Source organism: Nannobrachium achirus (genome assembly GCF_963921795.1).
Source record: "Nannobrachium achirus genome assembly, chromosome: 19".
Taxonomy (NCBI): domain Eukaryota; kingdom Metazoa; phylum Chordata; class Actinopteri; order Myctophiformes; family Myctophidae; genus Nannobrachium; species Nannobrachium achirus.
The window spans coordinates 51,038,389-51,055,974 of record NC_137826.1 but is presented as its reverse complement, the minus strand read 5'-3'; positions in this window follow the sequence as shown (position 1 = coordinate 51,055,974).

Below are 17,586 nucleotides of genomic sequence, written 5' to 3'. Positions count from 1 at the left end.
ATGTATTATTATTTCTTTTGGCTTCTTTTGCTTCATTTGTGCCTGTTTTTCTTGTTTTTTTTTTGTTTTTTTTTTGACCGGGCCGCTTGTTTCCCTCACAAAAACTGGCAACACTGCCACATACAATACGTGTTGAAAGCATTTCCCTATAGGAAGCCACACACACACACACATACGCACGCGCGCGCGCGTGCACACACACCCCACCGGAAATATTGAAATAAGGATTTGATCTACAGTAGGGTATGGAGGCCTGTAGGCAGTCCCTGTGGCCGGCGTGCACCAAATCATGCAAAGCCTTGGTGATAAGCCTCAGTCACGGTTCAGCAGCCCTATACGGGCTGGAGAACAAGCTGTGTGCACGCACGCTCTCATCAATGCAGCTCTCCCATAGGAGGCAAAGCATGACTGCTTGCACATGCCAGGGGTGGGAAGGAAACCAAGTACATTTGCTCAGGTACTTTACTTGACAGAGTAGTTCACCCCTAGCCTGGCTTGGCCCGACTATATTCTAATGCAGCTAACTATATAGTACAGTGGTTCTCAACCTTTTCAAGCGGTGACCCCCAAAATAATCATATTTTAACTGGGGACCCCTCCCCACCCTGACGAGCACTTGGTTGTAAGACTTGAGGCATTACATTTTGTTTAACACAGTTCTATTGTGAAAACAGCAGATCTACATGCTCAGAATGTAGATCGGCTATTTCCACAATTTCTGCTTCTAATATGACAATATGGAGAATGTTATTTTATTTGATAAAAAGGTATTAAAAGTCCTTAAATTGTCACTTTAGAAATGTGCAGATACCGTCTATACACTTATACTGTATGTTGGTTTGTTTACTGTTGATTGAGGAAAACAATGTTTCACATTAAGCTAATCATCTGGGGACCCCCCAACATAACTTAGTGACCCCCCTGAGGGTCCCGGCCCACAGGTTGAGAACCACTGTTATAGCAGTCTGGAGCCTATCCCATTCAAAAACAATTCCATGATGGGAGGTTACAAAAGAGGGGAGCTGGTGAGGGGGGAGTCACTGTCACTGTTTACAGTATACCCAAACTATCAGCTAAACACAGCAGGTGACATTCCTATTCAAAGACAGAAACCTCAGGAATGCACCCACCAGGAGCCCTCAGTATGCAAATAAGACCCATGTTGTCTGTTCTGTTGCTGCATGCAGAATGAGATGTGCTCACACGAGACATGCTGCGAGAGAGACAAAAACTAGCCAACCAAGGGCTACTCGCGACTCTGGAACATGTAGCCTGGAATTCATGGAGATTTCTTTGGTTTTGTCGGCACTCCTGAGGCAATAATTTTACCACTGGGGGACTGGGATGTGTAATTGATAGAACATAATACAGTATCTCTTCATGGGACAACACTGAAGAAATTACACTTTAGTAGTCTGTGTACAGCTTGTATAACATTGTATTTTTTTTTTAATGGCCCCTCAAAATAACTCTACACACAGCCATTAATGTCTAAATAAACCGCTGGCAACAAAAGTGAGTAAACCCCCTAAGTGTCAATATTTACTTTTCAACACTGCTATAACCCTCTTGGTCATGGAGTTCACCAGAGCTTCACAGGTTGCCACTGGAACCCTCTTCCACTCCTCCATGACAACATCACAGAGCTGGTGGATGTTAGAGACCTTGTGCTCCTCCACCTTCCGTTTGAGGATACCCCACAGATGCTTAATAGGGTTTGGGTCTGGAGACATGCTTGGCCAGTCCATCACCTTTACCCTCAGCTTCTTTAGCAAGGCAGTGGTCATCTTGGAGGTGTGTTTGGGGGCAGTTATCATGTTGGAATACTGCCCTGTGGCCCAGTTTCCGAAGGGAGGGGATCAAGCTCTGCTTCAGTATGTCACAGTACATGTTGCCATTCATGGTTCCCTCAATGAACTGTAGCTTCCCTGTGCCGGCAGCACTCATACTGCCCCAGACCATGACACTCCCACCACCATGCTTGACTGTAGGCAATACACACTTGTCTTTGTACTCCTCACCTGGTTGCTGCCACACACACTTGACTTGACACCATCTATAAAGACAAGTGTATCTTAGTTACAGACCTGTAATGGTCAATTAGGGCTAGCTCCTTTTAGAGTTGCTAGTTATTACCTTGTAGATTTTGAATGACAAAATATGCATGCAAGATGGCGTTGTGCAGCGTGTTGCACTGCACACATTTTGCACTGCCAGGTTGGGAAATGCGCCTACAGTACATAATCCATGTGCCAAATCCCTATGGTCAACAGAACAACTCTGGATATGTACTGTACTAGGGGAATTCACACAAGCCATTACAATATCATGCAATAACAATAACATAACATGGCTTTTTCACCGCAATCCATCAAAAAAATGACACATGCCCTGTATCTATTTGTCATATAACACCTACTGTATGTGTTATGGTTCCCAATAGAGGCAGGGGAAGATATAGTATGGTGTTACACATTTCATAATCCCAATCCTCTATTGTTAATACAGAATAATATCCTGTCTTTTCAGAGCACACATTATGAGCTGTGGAAATGGGTGTCGCAATAACCTTTACCACAACATAACTCTGCTGTCAGGCACTAGCATCATAGGTCTACTGTATCTCAATGTTTTTTGACGTAGGGTTCTTTTTTTATTTTATTGTATTTATTTATTTTGATTAATGCTCTACTTTGCCATATATGGTGTAACACAAAATGGGCAAAACAGCCGATCTACAAGCTCACATTGTGTGTTTGCTAAATTGAATCAGCTTTGAAAGTGAAGTGAGTAAGTGGGTGTTATAAATAGTGTTGTATGTCCAAAACCGTTAGTTTTATATTCATTTTAAAACTGATTTAAAACAGTGAAAATATAGTGTACTTGTAGATTGGCTATTTTCACTATAGTTCTGTGTGACAGTCTTGCATGATGAAGAGCTTTACTTTCCAAAAGAAAACATACAAATTCTAAACGCTGAGATACAAGGTTTCTGCCCGACAACGACGATATATATCGCTTGTGACTTTTTTTCCCATGTGCTGAAAAAGTAACAGTTTTAGACATACAACTTTCGACAGTGGCAGTGTGTACTGTACATGTACTGTACATAATATTCCATGGCCCCTGGCTCAAATAAAAGGCAGCGAGCCTCTTGTCATCCATCTTCCCGGACGTGTGTTCTGTTCACCACCTTCTGTGGGAGGAGAGCCAAAGTTCCTCACCTACACCTCCATAGTCCATCATCCACAACACGGTCGGATCACCAGATGCATCAGTCACACTGGAAATAACCATGTCGCGCGAGCAGTGGAGTTCTCAAGTTCTGTTCTGAAAAGCTGCACTATGTAACTGTCCTGTTCTAACCCGGGGTTGAACCCAGGTCTCCCTCGCAAGTGCTGTTTTTCGCGTGTGTGCGCGCGCGCGAGAGTGCGTGCTTGTGTGTGTGTCTCTCCTCATCCAACAGCTTGGAGGGTGATTGCACACACATATGTTTAAAGAATGGGGAGTAAGATAGTTATTAAACTATATAGAATAGCATTCACTATATTGTTGCTACAGTTAGGTGCCCTCCACACTAGGCGCAGTTGCCATCGGGGCTGCCGCTAGGATCAGTGGTGGCCGCACCACGGTGAGACACATACACACTCGCTCAGTGAGTAAACGCTGCACGGTATTTCACAAAGATGAACACAATCCATCTCTCACCGCCCGCGTACGCATGCACAAACGAGCACGCTCACGTGGATTTCGCCTGCTCTCCTCGCCGCCCCAAAACTTCGCTGCACGGCCGAAATAGCCGCCCGCCTCTCATTGAAAATGAATTGCTAGGAGGCGGTGACCGCGCCTAGTGTATGAGGGTACCTTATGGTGTGGAGTCTGTGGACTCTACCATTCACTTGATTTTTTAAACTATATTTTCATAGTTATATAGGGCTTGGTGTGGCCGGAGTCAACTCATATTGGCCAGCCCCCCCGGGTCTGGCAAAGATATTATACCGGTAGGCAAGTCACAAATCATACAAGCTTCTAAAGGTGTCATGGCTGACATGCTTAGGCTATATTGAATAAGCTGTCGCCTCCAACTACTTCAAAGTATTTCCCTTTGAGGCATGAAGCACTGAGTGCTGGCAGCTTATACCAGAAACAATATCACAAAGCCACAGGATTAAAAAAACTAAAAAAAAAAAGAACGTTCTAACCATTCAGCAGCAACCCATTAAGCCATTTAGGTCTAGAATTATTGAATGCTTTAACTATTGAAAAATGGCAGCTATACAAGCTCACAGCGCGGCACCGAGTGCCGTGCTGCGAGCTTGTAGATCTGCTATTTTTGAAAAATCCTGAAAATCGTGAGTCGTAATTATATTTTGAGATGGGGTCCACGACCAAATATATATCATTTTGGGGGTCCTTGACCTGAAAAAAGTCTGAGAACCACTGACATAGAAACATAGTTAAAAACAAAAACGTATAGAATCGGGTCAAAATCCGGTCACAATTCAAATGTTGACGATTTTTCAAAAATAGCAGATCTACAAGCTCGCAGCACGGCACTCAGTGCTGCGCTGTGAGCTTGTAGATCTGCTATTTTTTAATAGTTCAAGCATAAAATAATAATACGCAATAGTGCGTACCCGGTCTAAATGGGTTTTAATGTAGGTCATTACCACATGCATGTTGAAGAAAGTCATGGCCTGTCAGCTTAAAGAATACAATGTCACATAGTGTACCACACTGTACAGCACCCATAGGGGACTTGAGACCGTATGCTTACATAAATGTTCTTAGAAACAAAACGCAAAAAAAAGCTTTGAATACAACCCATTCCCACTCTCAAGACGGAAAACGGGTCCATACTGTCTCCGACCACCGAACTTTTAGGTCCGGTTCAAAGTACAAAATGACGTCAATCTCAATTTGCTGAAAAGAATTACCCTGAATTTGAGTACAATTTGTACAACAAAAATAACATACACAACAAAATGGAAAATAAAATCATCAAGTTGAAATGAATGTACTGTATTGTAGAAGTTTGTAGTACTCTTGTCTTTCCTGGTGTTTCACGTTTACGCCTGAAGATTCAGAACTGGTTTTATTGGCATATCACAGGTTTCCAGATGGAGAGAAGAATTGGTTGAATCTTTAGTTGTTTTTTTTGTGCAAGCATCATCGTTTGTAGTTTTCAGGAAAGTGGGAGAAGAATAGAGGTAGAAGAGCGAGCACATCCTGCATGTGGAATATCCTGTGATAGAAATAGGTCAGATCATCAAAAGTTCCTTGTAGAGTGAATACATAGTAAATATAAATACAACTATACAGCAATGTAGGTCATTACAGTACAGGCAGTCAGATATTCCAGATAAGGCTAGGGCTCCACCAAAAAGACAGCATCCTGCTGGCGTCGGACGGCGTCGCTGCGCGTTGTGAGCTTGTAGATAGGCACTTCTGAAACATTTGTTTTCTAATTTTTGTATTCATGAAAATCTTAGCTTTTTGGGAATGTTTTTTGAAAATGCTTTGATAAACCCCCCCATTTGAAGAATATAAAATCACAAATAAGAAATGGAGTGAAAGAGTTTCAAACGGTGCCTCCTGAGCACTGAGAAGATTTATTTTCAACACTGTGGCCAAAACATTTCAGTCCAGTTTTCATGTCAATAACTATAAAACTTTCAAGCACATCCCAGGTGCCTGGTATGTAATTTGGCTCACAAAAATGTCTCCATGTGTCATCATTAAATATAAATGTTTTCCCCCCTCCCGATTGAATGTTTTTTTTAATTGTTTAACTACAATATGTCTTTTTTGGGGGCATTTTTCTTGAGTACCTCCACCTACCCCTAGTCCAGTTGTTATATGAAAAAACCTAAAACAAATTGCAATAGTAGCAAACTCAACTGATTCTGTATCCTCATTATGTCCTTAGTGAGGGAAAAAAAGTCCCAAGGAATCCCATCGGGGCAAAGTTTTGAAAACCTTCACTTACTATACACTACACTATAAAGGAAAAAATGACTCCCAAAAAATCTCCTTTAAGTGGGATGTGAGGGGTCAAACTAGGGGTTTTTAATTATTCTGAATCCATTGCAAGCATTTATTTTGCATGAAAAACATTCCTTGGGCTAAAAACTGACCCCAAAAGACTGTGAAAATCACTAAACCATCGTTTTGAGGGGCCATTTCTTGCCCAAGGAATCTTGCCCTCACATCCCACTTAAAGGATATTTTTTGGGAGTCATTTTTTCCTTTATAGTGTAGTGTATAGTAAGTGAAGGTAGGTAGGTCGTTTTCAAAACTTTCCCCTGATGGGATTCCTTGGGACTTTTTTTCCCTCACTAAGGACATATTGAGGATACAAAATCAGTTGAGTTTGCTACTATTGCAATTTGTTTTAGGTTTAGCCTAATTTTGGCCTAAAATTACTGGACTATAGAGAGAGAGAGAGACACTGCTGTAAGTAACAGTTGTGTAACAGATGCGATGTTGCTTCTACAAGCATCTGTGTTCACGCCCGCATGGGATGGCAGTAAAGGTTTATCACATCTTTTAGACACACAGACATGCGGCCAGAGTCTACAAAGACAGATAGAAACAGATATAAGGAATGAGAGATAAGGCATCCAGCTCCTCCGCCTCAGAGGGAAAGAGAGAGGTACAGCGCGGCACGGGGACACGACAGGCGGGGTAAACAAAACCCTTTCATATGTAGCTGCACTCTGCTCCAGACCGACACACACCCTGCAAGGATGATAAATGACCCTATAGTGTGTGTGAGAGAGAGAGAGAGAGAGAGAGAGAGGGAGGGAGGGAGGGAGGGAGGAAGGGAGGGAGGGAGAGAGAGGGGGAGAGAGAGAGAGAGAGAGAGAGCAGGGGTGTCACAAGGGAGGGGGGGGGGGGGTGTAACAAGGGCCCAAGGTGGATGGGGCCTTAATTATTTTGTGCTTTATCTGAAATATATAGCAGATATACAAGCTCACAGTGTGGCACCGAGTGCCACGCTGCGAGCTTGTACATCTGCTATTTTTGAAAAGTCGTGAAAATGTGTGCAAATCTTTGAATATGTATTTTTTGCTTCTGGGGGGGTCCCTGGAACTAAATATTTTTAGTTGGGGTCCGTTGCCAAATACATATCATTTTGGGGGTCCTTCACATGAAAAGGTTTGAGCACCACTGACATAGAAACATCGGTTTTGTTGTTCACGATTTTTCAAAAATAGCAGATCTCTGTGCCGCGCTGTAAGCTTGTATATCTGCAGCAGTGAATCCTTGTACCCAGGGCCCAGAATATGGTGTGACACCCCTGGATAGAGGGAGAGGGAGAGAGAGAGACCAGCTGACCACAAGTGTCTGTATAATATTATAATATAAATATTGTCGTTGTCGTATGAAAACCTTGTATGTTCGTTTTGCATTTATCATTTTAAAAATAGAGAGTAGTAGATCTGCTGTTTTCACTACGTTTGTGCGACGGCCTTGTCTGATGAAGCAGGGCTTTACTTGGATACAAGGTTTCTGCCCGACAGTGGCGATATGTAGTTGTAGAAACCTTGTATCTCCATATATGTCAAAATGTTTACGTACTTTCTTTACTCAAGTATACTGTCCTGTGCTTTGAGGTGTTTTTTACTTAACATGAGTATTTCAATTGTTGTATACTTTATACAGTACTAAATCATACTACAAAGCACACCTACAGTAATCGCACGGACCTCGACAGTGGATCAAAAAGTTTACATTTTGGTAAGGTATTGTAAGCATATATTTTTTTTACTCAAGTAATACAGGACTCATAACAGAGTATTGGCAGATCTGTTGGCATTTAGCAGATGCGCTTATCCAGAGGGAGTAACAATCGTCACAGCGTCACAGGGGGGGGGGGGGGGGGGGGGGGCTAGTGGGACTGAGTTACTAGGCCCCAAGGTGGAGGGGCCCTAATTATTTTATACTTTAGCTATTGAAAAATCTACAAGCTCGCAGTGCGGCACTTGGTGCCGCGCTGCGAGCTTGTAGATCTGCTATTTTTGAAAAGTCGAGAAAATTGTGTGCAAATCTTTGAATATGTATTTTTTAAGCGAACATTTGTAACTCGAAATTTGCTTCTGGGGAGTCCCTGGAACTAAATATTTTGAGATGGGGGGGTCCGTGACCAAATACATATCATTTTGGGGGATGGGGTCCTTCACATGAAAAGGTTTGAGCACCACTGACATAGAAACATAGAAGGATTTGAAATATTCAAAGACTTGCAAAAATATTTTAAAAAATAGTAGATCTACAAGCGTGCAGCGCGGCACTCGGTGACGCGCTGTGAGCTTGTAGATCTGCTATTTTTCAATAGTTAAAGCACAAAATAATGCGTAATAATGCGTTCCCAGTCTAAATGGGTTAAACCCCCTCCCCCTATGAAGAACATTCATGGGGGGCCCGCAGTGAATCGTTGTACCCAGGGCCCAGCATTTGGTGCGACACCCCTGCTAACAATACAGTGCACTGCCTCAGTAAACTAGGATCACAGGTGAACCAAGGACACATCGGTCTAAACAATATACATGTGGCGGAGAGAGTCGCAGCCCCAGCCTGAAGCCTCAAAAGTCTAGTATCTGCTCTCGTTCCATAGGGATGTCCCTTTGGAGTAATGGTTAAGATACTGGACTTTCACGCGGGAGACCCGGGTTTGAAGCCGGGTGGGGAGGTTCGGATCACCTCCGTTACATACAGTCCAACTGATAATCTGTACGCTGAAACTTTAGGGTACCAGGTAAACAATGAACCATCATAGCGACTGAATAGCATGCCAACTAAACCAGTGGTTCTCAAACCTTTTCATGTCAAGGACCTCAAATTGACACTATCCCGCAGACCCTCAGAGAGAGAGGGCGAGTGCTGGACCCCCATTTGAAAAGATATGCCACCAACAACCATACAAGAGAAGATGTGTACGGCTCTAGCAGTGATTCTCAACCATTTTAATTTCAAGGTCTCCCAGTTTGACATGCATCTATATATCTTTGGAACCCCAATTTATATAGTAAGATCAATGTTAATTTACACACTCATAAGGGTCCATTTGGTTCCTAACTTTGAGAACCACTGATCTAAATTACATTGGTACTGCATTGTAGGTAGTACCGTCAGTAACAAAAACATGAGAACAAAATAATTACCAAGTTATGTCTGCGTGGCCGTCATATCTAGGTCAAAAAATGCAATTGTTGGCAGTATTTTGTTTATTTTTCTATTTTTGTTGCATTGTTGTTTTTATGTGTGGGGGCTGGAAATTAAGTTAAAGTGTTTTGGGCTGCTACACTGTGGTATTGCTACTTTTACTTAGTACAAAAAAAGTACTTCCACTGCCGGTATACGTGGCAACACACATCATTAAAGAGCGGAGCGGCAAACAACTAACGCTGCTAGCATCCAAGGCACTGATTCAGGATCAGAAAGCCCTTTGTTCAGCTCTGGGTTTCATGTTTTTTGTCTCATTAGTGTCCTGACGCCACAACACGACGATAGAAAAACAGACACTTTAAGCTGTGCTGTGCGACACAGGGCCTCTAAGGATAAAGCACGCTAATTATGATCCGTGTCAAGCTATAGCGAGCAAAGGAAGACGCACTTGACTCCAAGCGGCGGATAATCCTCCATAGTGGGGACGCGTCGTTTCTATGCTATGTTTCCTTATGAAACCTTTTACACATCAGCCCATGTTGTGAACGGTTAAAAGGAACTGCAAGCAACTAACGATTGTAGATCAAAGGGATTCTACGGGGCCGGCGCGCCTCAGCCTAATACGGCTAGTCCTGAGCGTCACACAAGCAGGGGCAACCGTGGCAGAGGAGAATGACTCTAGAGTTAAAGATTTATAAGGGTCCGTTTGGTTGCCAACTCTCAATCATTTAGCTGGGGACCACCTGGATTGATTGATAGGAAGAATTTATTAGAAGTTTGCATAGGAAAAAGTGTAAGTTTGCATAGGGAAAAGTACAGTTCCATGACAGTAGAAATCACTGGGTACAAGGTCAACTAAAAGGAGATCCTAGTAAGCTTTTTGGCTTATTTACACAAGAACCACTTTGTGTATCTCATGGTTGAAAACCATTCCTATAGAGCATGGTTCTTCAACAGGGGGTCCCCAGAGTTACTACAGGGGGTCCTGGGGGAAACTTTTTTTCCTCCTTTTTTATATTAACCACTTGAACCCTAGTGTCCATATTCGGAGAACTTTAGCCAAAAATAGCGGATCTACAAGCTCACAACGCCTCGCGCTGCGAGGCCTTGTGAGCAAAGAGCTTTGGTGTAGTGGGGGAAAAGAGCAGACTAAGTACAGACTGAAAGGTCAAGTTTATTAAGTATTGACGGCTCAAGTGGTGAAATATCTGAAAACACAAATTGACACGAATCCAAAATACACTGATGGAACACTATTATCAGATCGACAAGCTCACAACGCGTCCATCGTAGCTTGTCAATCGGCTATATTCAGCAAAAGCTATCCTCACGACAACAGAAAACAGAAGATGCAGTAGTATAAAGCCCAGAGGGACTCAGATCAACCGTATGGGGTTTAAGTGGATGCTATATAAATTAATGACTGACGTTTGGATCTTTCAGACTTCCTCAGAGTCATAAATAGCAGCAACTAGGGAGGCATTCATTTACATACAGAGGTAGTTGAGGGCTGTGCGCTCAATGAGCCAATGGCATTTGGCTCTCTGTTACATTGTAATACCCTGTTCTGCACGTCTCAGGAATGCAGCAATCAGTAGTGATCGTCACAGGGTTCTGGCTCTGAATACATAGATATTTACACACCATTTGTCCATTGTCCATATCGTCGTTGTCGTGTGGAAACCTCGTTTCTCCAAGTTTCAAATTTGTTTGTTCTTTCGCAAAGTAAAGCCCTGCTTCATCGTACAAGGCCGTCGCACAAATGTTGTGAAAACAGTAGATCTAAAAGCACACAACGCCTCGCGGTGCGAGGCGTTGTGTGCTCGTAGATCTGCTGTTTTCACTAGTTTAAATCATTTTTAAAATGATAAATGCAAAACGAACGTTTTTGGACATACAAGGTTTTCACCCGACAACGACGATATGTATTGTCATACAAAATAGAGTTATAAAACAAGTTAGTGTGTACATAGAAAAATAAGGGCCAGAAATATTTAGGCCAATGCAATTTTTAGCATTGGCAAAATGCTTGTTTGCAGTCTATTTCCAGAAGCTTTCAGACTGGGGAAGCATGAAAGGCTCAACTCTTCATTTAGGCCGCTGAGTTCTAAAGCGTTGAGACTGTGTATCTACAGTGCTTCTCTACAGAACAGTGTGTTTGTTATGTCAGTGTGTGGATGGGTGAAGAATTGTGTGTTTGATGAATTTGAGTATTGGGCGCATGTTGGCACATTTGTAGAAGCCCTGTGGAGGTTTAGGGAGCCAGGGATTCATGTCCGAGTAGACTAGACGGTCTCTGAGGCTTCTGAAAAAAATGCCAGGTAGTTTTTTTTATAATTCAGAAATGCAATTCCGTTAGCGATTTTCATGCTTTTACCTTATTTCGAAGGACCCACGGAAAGTCACGGGCGTGACCACGATGTGTGTGTACACGCTATGTGTAATCTTCCTTCGTATGTCCTTCTTTAGCTATGGTCTGTTGAAAAAAAAATGAAAAAACATCCTGGACGATTTTGGATGATCTGGGAATAGAATCCCAGATAAATCCACTTTTCTGAATTCTCTGGCGTACCCGGAAGACTGCATCTCCCGACGGATCATGGGAAATTTCCATGCTTTACTGCGGGGTGTATCAGACAGCCGTCTGATATTAATAGCCGGGGATCCAGTCCCTCAAAATGGGAGGGGACCTGTGATGTTCTGCCGCACTTTTTATTTCTGTTTTATCTATTAGTTTGGTCATTAAGGTCCACAGAATGAGAGGCCTGCTCTGCCAGAAACATCGCGAAAAAAAGTTATGGCCATTTGTATATTCACTGTCCCATTGACTCCACTACACAGGAAAGGAAATATATTATAAACAAGCAAAACATCTGCTTTAAGTAGCATGTGAAGGATCAAAATGGAGGGTTTTCATGATTCTGAATCCATTGCAAGCATTTGTTTAGCTCAAAAAACATTCCTTGGGCTAGAAAACAAACCAACAAAAGTGTGAAAAGTGATGACTCATCACTGTGATGACTGTGAAAAGTGATGACTCATCACTTTTCACACTTTTGTTGATTTGTTTTCTAGCCCAAGGAATATTTTTTGTGCAAAACAAATGCTTGCAATGGATTCACAATCATGAAAACTCTCCATTTTGACCCCTCACATGCTACTTAAAGCAGAATTTTTCTTGTTTATAATATATTTCCTTTCCTGTGTAGTGGAGTCAATGGGACAGTGAATATACAAATGGCCATAACTTTTTTTCGCGATGTTTCCGGCAGAGCAGGCCTCTCATTCTGTAGACCTTAATGACCAAACTAATAGATAAAACAGAAATAAAAAGTGCGGCAGAACATCACAGGTTCAACCCTATTCCTTGAGCTTTTGGGCATGTGGATCCCGACTATAAACAATGAAAAGAGTTTACGCGTATTGGCCAACTGCAGTAAAATCTGAAAACGCGTTTTAGCGAAAATGGCGAGAAAAGTGTTAATTATCCCTGTGGAGTGGGTGCCTGCTATGGGTGCTATGCTAGGCACAGGGGCACGCGTTCCCAACCAAAATCAGCCTATACTTCTCTGAATTCTAAACTGTTCCTTGGGGACCCCCAGCGGACCCCTGGAGGTCACCAGAACACTGTTTGACTGTTTGATCAACCGCTGTCCTACTGGACAGCGCAGAACATCCATTCAGACAGCAGACGTGTTGAAGGTGTCACACACTGTTGATATTAAGTGAAGGTGACCATGTCGGTGCTTAATTATCTCACTGTCACACCAGGAGCAGTGGGGGAAGAGCTACTCCCATGTACTACTTAAGTAAAAGCAGCAATACCACAGTGTAGAAATGCCAAAGTGCAAGAATATTGGCAGCAAAATACCAGTACCATAACTTTTTCTAACTTTCTTTGACAAGCTTGTAGGTCGGCTATTATTGGATTGGCAAAATATTAAATGTGGCTTAAAGGACAACTTTGTTTTTTTTACAACAAGTGTTCATATTTTAGAAAAGATGATTTTTAAAATGTTTTCATTTACTTCTATGGTTTTAGTGATTTTAACGATTTTGATTTGCATGCATGCCCCAGGTTGGGGGCATGCATGCAATTCAGTCATTTGCAAATCCCGCCCCATTCTGCCCTGTTACTATGGTGGTACATTTGACCCTGGGCAGATTGTTTTTATAGTGGCAGTGAATGGGGGGAGAGGGTATTTTCATTGCCTCATTATTGCAATTTAAAGTACCAAAGGAAAAACATCTAGGTGATATTAATAAAAAGGGAAGACAAAGGTACAGTAGTTACATTGCAAAACAGGGGGTTTCCCCGAAAATATATGTTTTAATTTGTTTAATCCCAGTGGGACAGAATCACCATTGCAGATTCTTTTATAGTGGAAGTGGATGGGATTTTTTTTTCATAGCCTCATTACAGCTATATAAAGTACCAAAAAAACACATCTACGTGATATTAATAAAAAGGGAAGAAAAAGGTACAGTAATTACATAGCAAAACAGTAGTTTTCCCCCGAAAATATATGTTTTAATTAGTTTAATCCTCTGGATCAGAGAGAGAATAGAAATAGAAAGAGAAAGCGCAGTGCATCTTGGGTAGGAAGATGACAGCCATTATAGTTCTCCTCACATAATAGGCTGGCTTTTCGTAATTCTGCCCATTTAAAATATATGTACCCAATCGTAACTCTTAGTTACATTGATAAGGTCCATGTGAACTAGTTTGTTGAAGCTTATTCATTATGATGAGCGAGATCGCTATCAGCTCGCGGCGCCGTACTGCGCGAACGCCGTGCTCCGCAGAGCGGACCGTTGTTGAAAGCCTGAAGCAACATTCTCCACTGCACAAACTCCACCCCCGATAGCAAAAAGTGAATGGTTTTTTCTGGTTGGCCAGTCAGGGAGTCTCAGGGACGAATCAGAAGGCTGACAAACGGTGAATTGGCTAAATATGTCTTTTTAGACACAATAAGCCTATTCCCAAGATGCACTGCAATGTCACACCAGGAGCATCTTTCATGGGCAGATGTGACTTATGGGTGCTGGTGTAAATAGTAACAAAGAAATTGCAGGCTTATTGTGTCTAAAAAATACTTATTTAGACACTTGTACGCATGCCCCCACCCACTGAAATCATAACACTAAAATCACTATAACAATAGAAAGCAGTAAAGGAAAACATTTTAACACTCATCTTTTCTTTCCTCTAATTACAATCATGTTTTGGTAAAAAAAAACAAAGTTGTCCTTTGAGTAACCAATCTTGCAAATTTAGGTTATTCTTAGTTGTATACCATAATATGGTATGTTTTGTAATTATAAGTAATATCACAACAATTAAATTACAACTATAAAGTTTTAAAATAATTGTAGTGGATTCAAAAGTAAAAGATTTGCCTTTTGAAGAATAAAGTATTGTAAAATGTACATATTGTAGGTAAAATAAAAGTACCTCAAAATAGTACTAAAAGGTGTGGTGAGTGAAACAGAAATATGTTTAGTTAAAAGGTGAAAGCTCTATGTTCTGACATCATTGCTATAGAGAGTTTGTTCAGTAACAGGAGTCTCCCCCCCTAAATAAATGTTAAATGGTGCATTTATATAGCGGATAGCGCCTTTAGCCAAGGCGATTGTGCATTACATTCACCCATTCACACAGATTCATACAACAATAGCGGAGGAAACCATGCAAGGCACCAACTAGCTCTGGTCCATATAGCGTTAGTGGAGTTCTCCCTAATGCTATGTTCCTCTACATCCCGAATCCTTGGCAAATCCGGAAAGACCCGTCGTCTGGACCGAAAAATAACATAAACTGTTTCGCCCCTCACCAAACCAAAGGTATCAGTGGACAGTTGAAAGCTTACTCTACTTAGTGGACGCGGTCTGAGCCCCTCACCACACAATTAAAATACATTTCTAGGGCTAAATCGAATCGGTCGAAACAGATTTTGTTATTTTCGGACCAGACGACGGGTCTTTCCGGATTTGCCAAGGATTTGGAATGTAGAGGAACATAGCATTGGGGAGAACTCCACTAACGCTATGAACCAGAGCTAGGCACCAACCTGCTCATCTGGAGCAACTAGGGATTCAGCGTCTTGCTCAAGGACACTTCGACACTAACTCTGCTTAATATGTATCCTGTCTGAGTTCTCTATCCTGATTGGACAAAATTGGTGTCCCGACCTAAAACAATAAATAAATGTTTAATGAAGAGCTGAAGAGACTTGGAGATGCCTCAAACACTGAATGATTACTATCCTAATATAGAGCTATTTAACACTTATTTTAACCCAAGAAGATCACTATACGCACTTGAGTAGATGTATTTAGTTACCTTTCCAAGTTGCGTCCACAGGGCAGCAGACAGACACACTGTTAGGATGGGTGATATTAACTGAAGGTGACCATGCTGGTGCTTAATAGTGTGTGTGTGTGTGTGTGTGTGTGTGTGTGTGTGTGTGTGTGTGTGTGTGTGTGTGTGTGTGTGTGTGTGTGTGTGTGTGCGTGTGCGTGCGTGCCAAGGCCTGTAGTAGCAGCAGCAGCAGTGGTGACGGATGGCCACGCAGTGTCACTTCCCATTACTGCGCTGTCACCCCAGCCAATCATTTGTAATCTATATCAGATTGCAGGTCCGTCTGCGAGATGCTGTGGTGGCTGCGGCAGCAGCACACCGGCCACAGCCCCGCTCCGCACAGTAAATGGGACACAGTGTTATTTTCTTTTATTTATACTTCAAAGGGTTATTTCGCTTTCGAAACAAGTTCGGGGTCATTTTAACGTCTACTCTGGCTTTTGTGTGCAACCCAGCAACCCAGACAGGTTTTAAAGGTAGGGTACGTACGTATACGTTATTGTTGTTGGTTAAAATAAGTGTTAAATAGCTCTGTGTTATGATATCATTGCTATAGAGTGTATTTCTCCAGCTCTTTACATACACAGGATACAGAATTACAGATTAAACCAGTAAGACTCCCTAATCGGGAGATAAGCGACCGTCAGGTCACATACACAAACTTTAGAAAGCAATCGTATAGCCAATCAGGAGGGAATATGGAAAATGGGACAGATCCATGTTGATGACATGACTTTAGAGATACTGTGTACCGCTTTGCATGATTTTAGGCCAAAATCTGTAGGAGCAGTGTATGTGTTTTGCAAAAATCAGCCTGATGGTGGCGCTAGAAGAGGGCCATGTGAGAAATGAGGGGTGGAGGTTGTGAGTTGCCATCCAAGGAGTGTGTGTGCAAAGTTTGGCATGGATAGGGGCAATGGTGCCAGAGATAAGAGTAGGGCAAAAGTGTGACGTGACGGACATACGGACAGCCGGTGGAGCTTTTCATAGTAACTTGCGACCTGACAACAAGTGGAATTGAAAGTGATGACCACAGAGAAATGAGCAGACAAACTGGAACTGGAACACTAAAAATTAAGCTTTCGCAGGAAAATAGCAGGTCGACAAGCTCACAACGCGTCGCGCAGCTCTGCTTTCCCCACCGTAACAGAAAACAGAAAACACACTAGTATAGAGCCCTGAGGGACACAGAGGGTCAACCGCATGGGGTTTAAGTGGTTTTAAGGGCTTTTCAGAGGGGAGAAGAGTAGACGCACTGCCTGCGTTCTCGCTTTGGGTCAACGGGGGGTCTCACTGCACTTCTCATGTGAACACGCCGGACCCTCTTCGGGGCAGAGCAGTTAGGAGTTCAGTGTCTTGCTCAAGGACACTTCGACTCATAGACAGGGGGGTGGGAGTCGAACCGGTGACTTTCTCATTACCAGACAGAATCCCTAAGCTAGTATACAGCAGTGGTTCTCAAAATAATCATATTTTGGAATTGTAGGAGTAGGCATTACATTTAGTTTAACTCAATCTATTCCATTGTGAAAATAGCAGATCTACATGCTCACAACGCCTCGCAACGCAAGGCGTTGTGAGCATGTAGATCTGCTATTTTCACACTTGCTCTCTATATATTTGACAATTGACCAATGTTTTGACCAGAGGTCAAACTAAAAGGTCTAAAAGGTACTAAAAAGTTCTTTAAAGTCACTTTAGAGAAAACAATGTTAACATTTAGCTAAACATCCGGGGACCCCCCAAAATAATTTGGGGACCCCCCAGGGGGTCCCGACCCACAGGTTGAGAACCACTGGTATAACAGCATGCTGATAACAGACATTTTTTTAAACAGAATATTGCGCTGTGTTATTGTTCTGGTTCATTCAACCTCATGTCAGCTGTTTGGCTGCTGACTGCATCGCTTATTCTGTTAGCATGGAGTGACTCAACTTGACCCTGTACCTCTCTGTACTTAACACAGCTCCAGTGTCCTCTTGAAAATATCACCAAAATGAAATCTGAGCTATCATTTTATTATTATTTTTAACAATGGTTACAGTGTGTGTGTG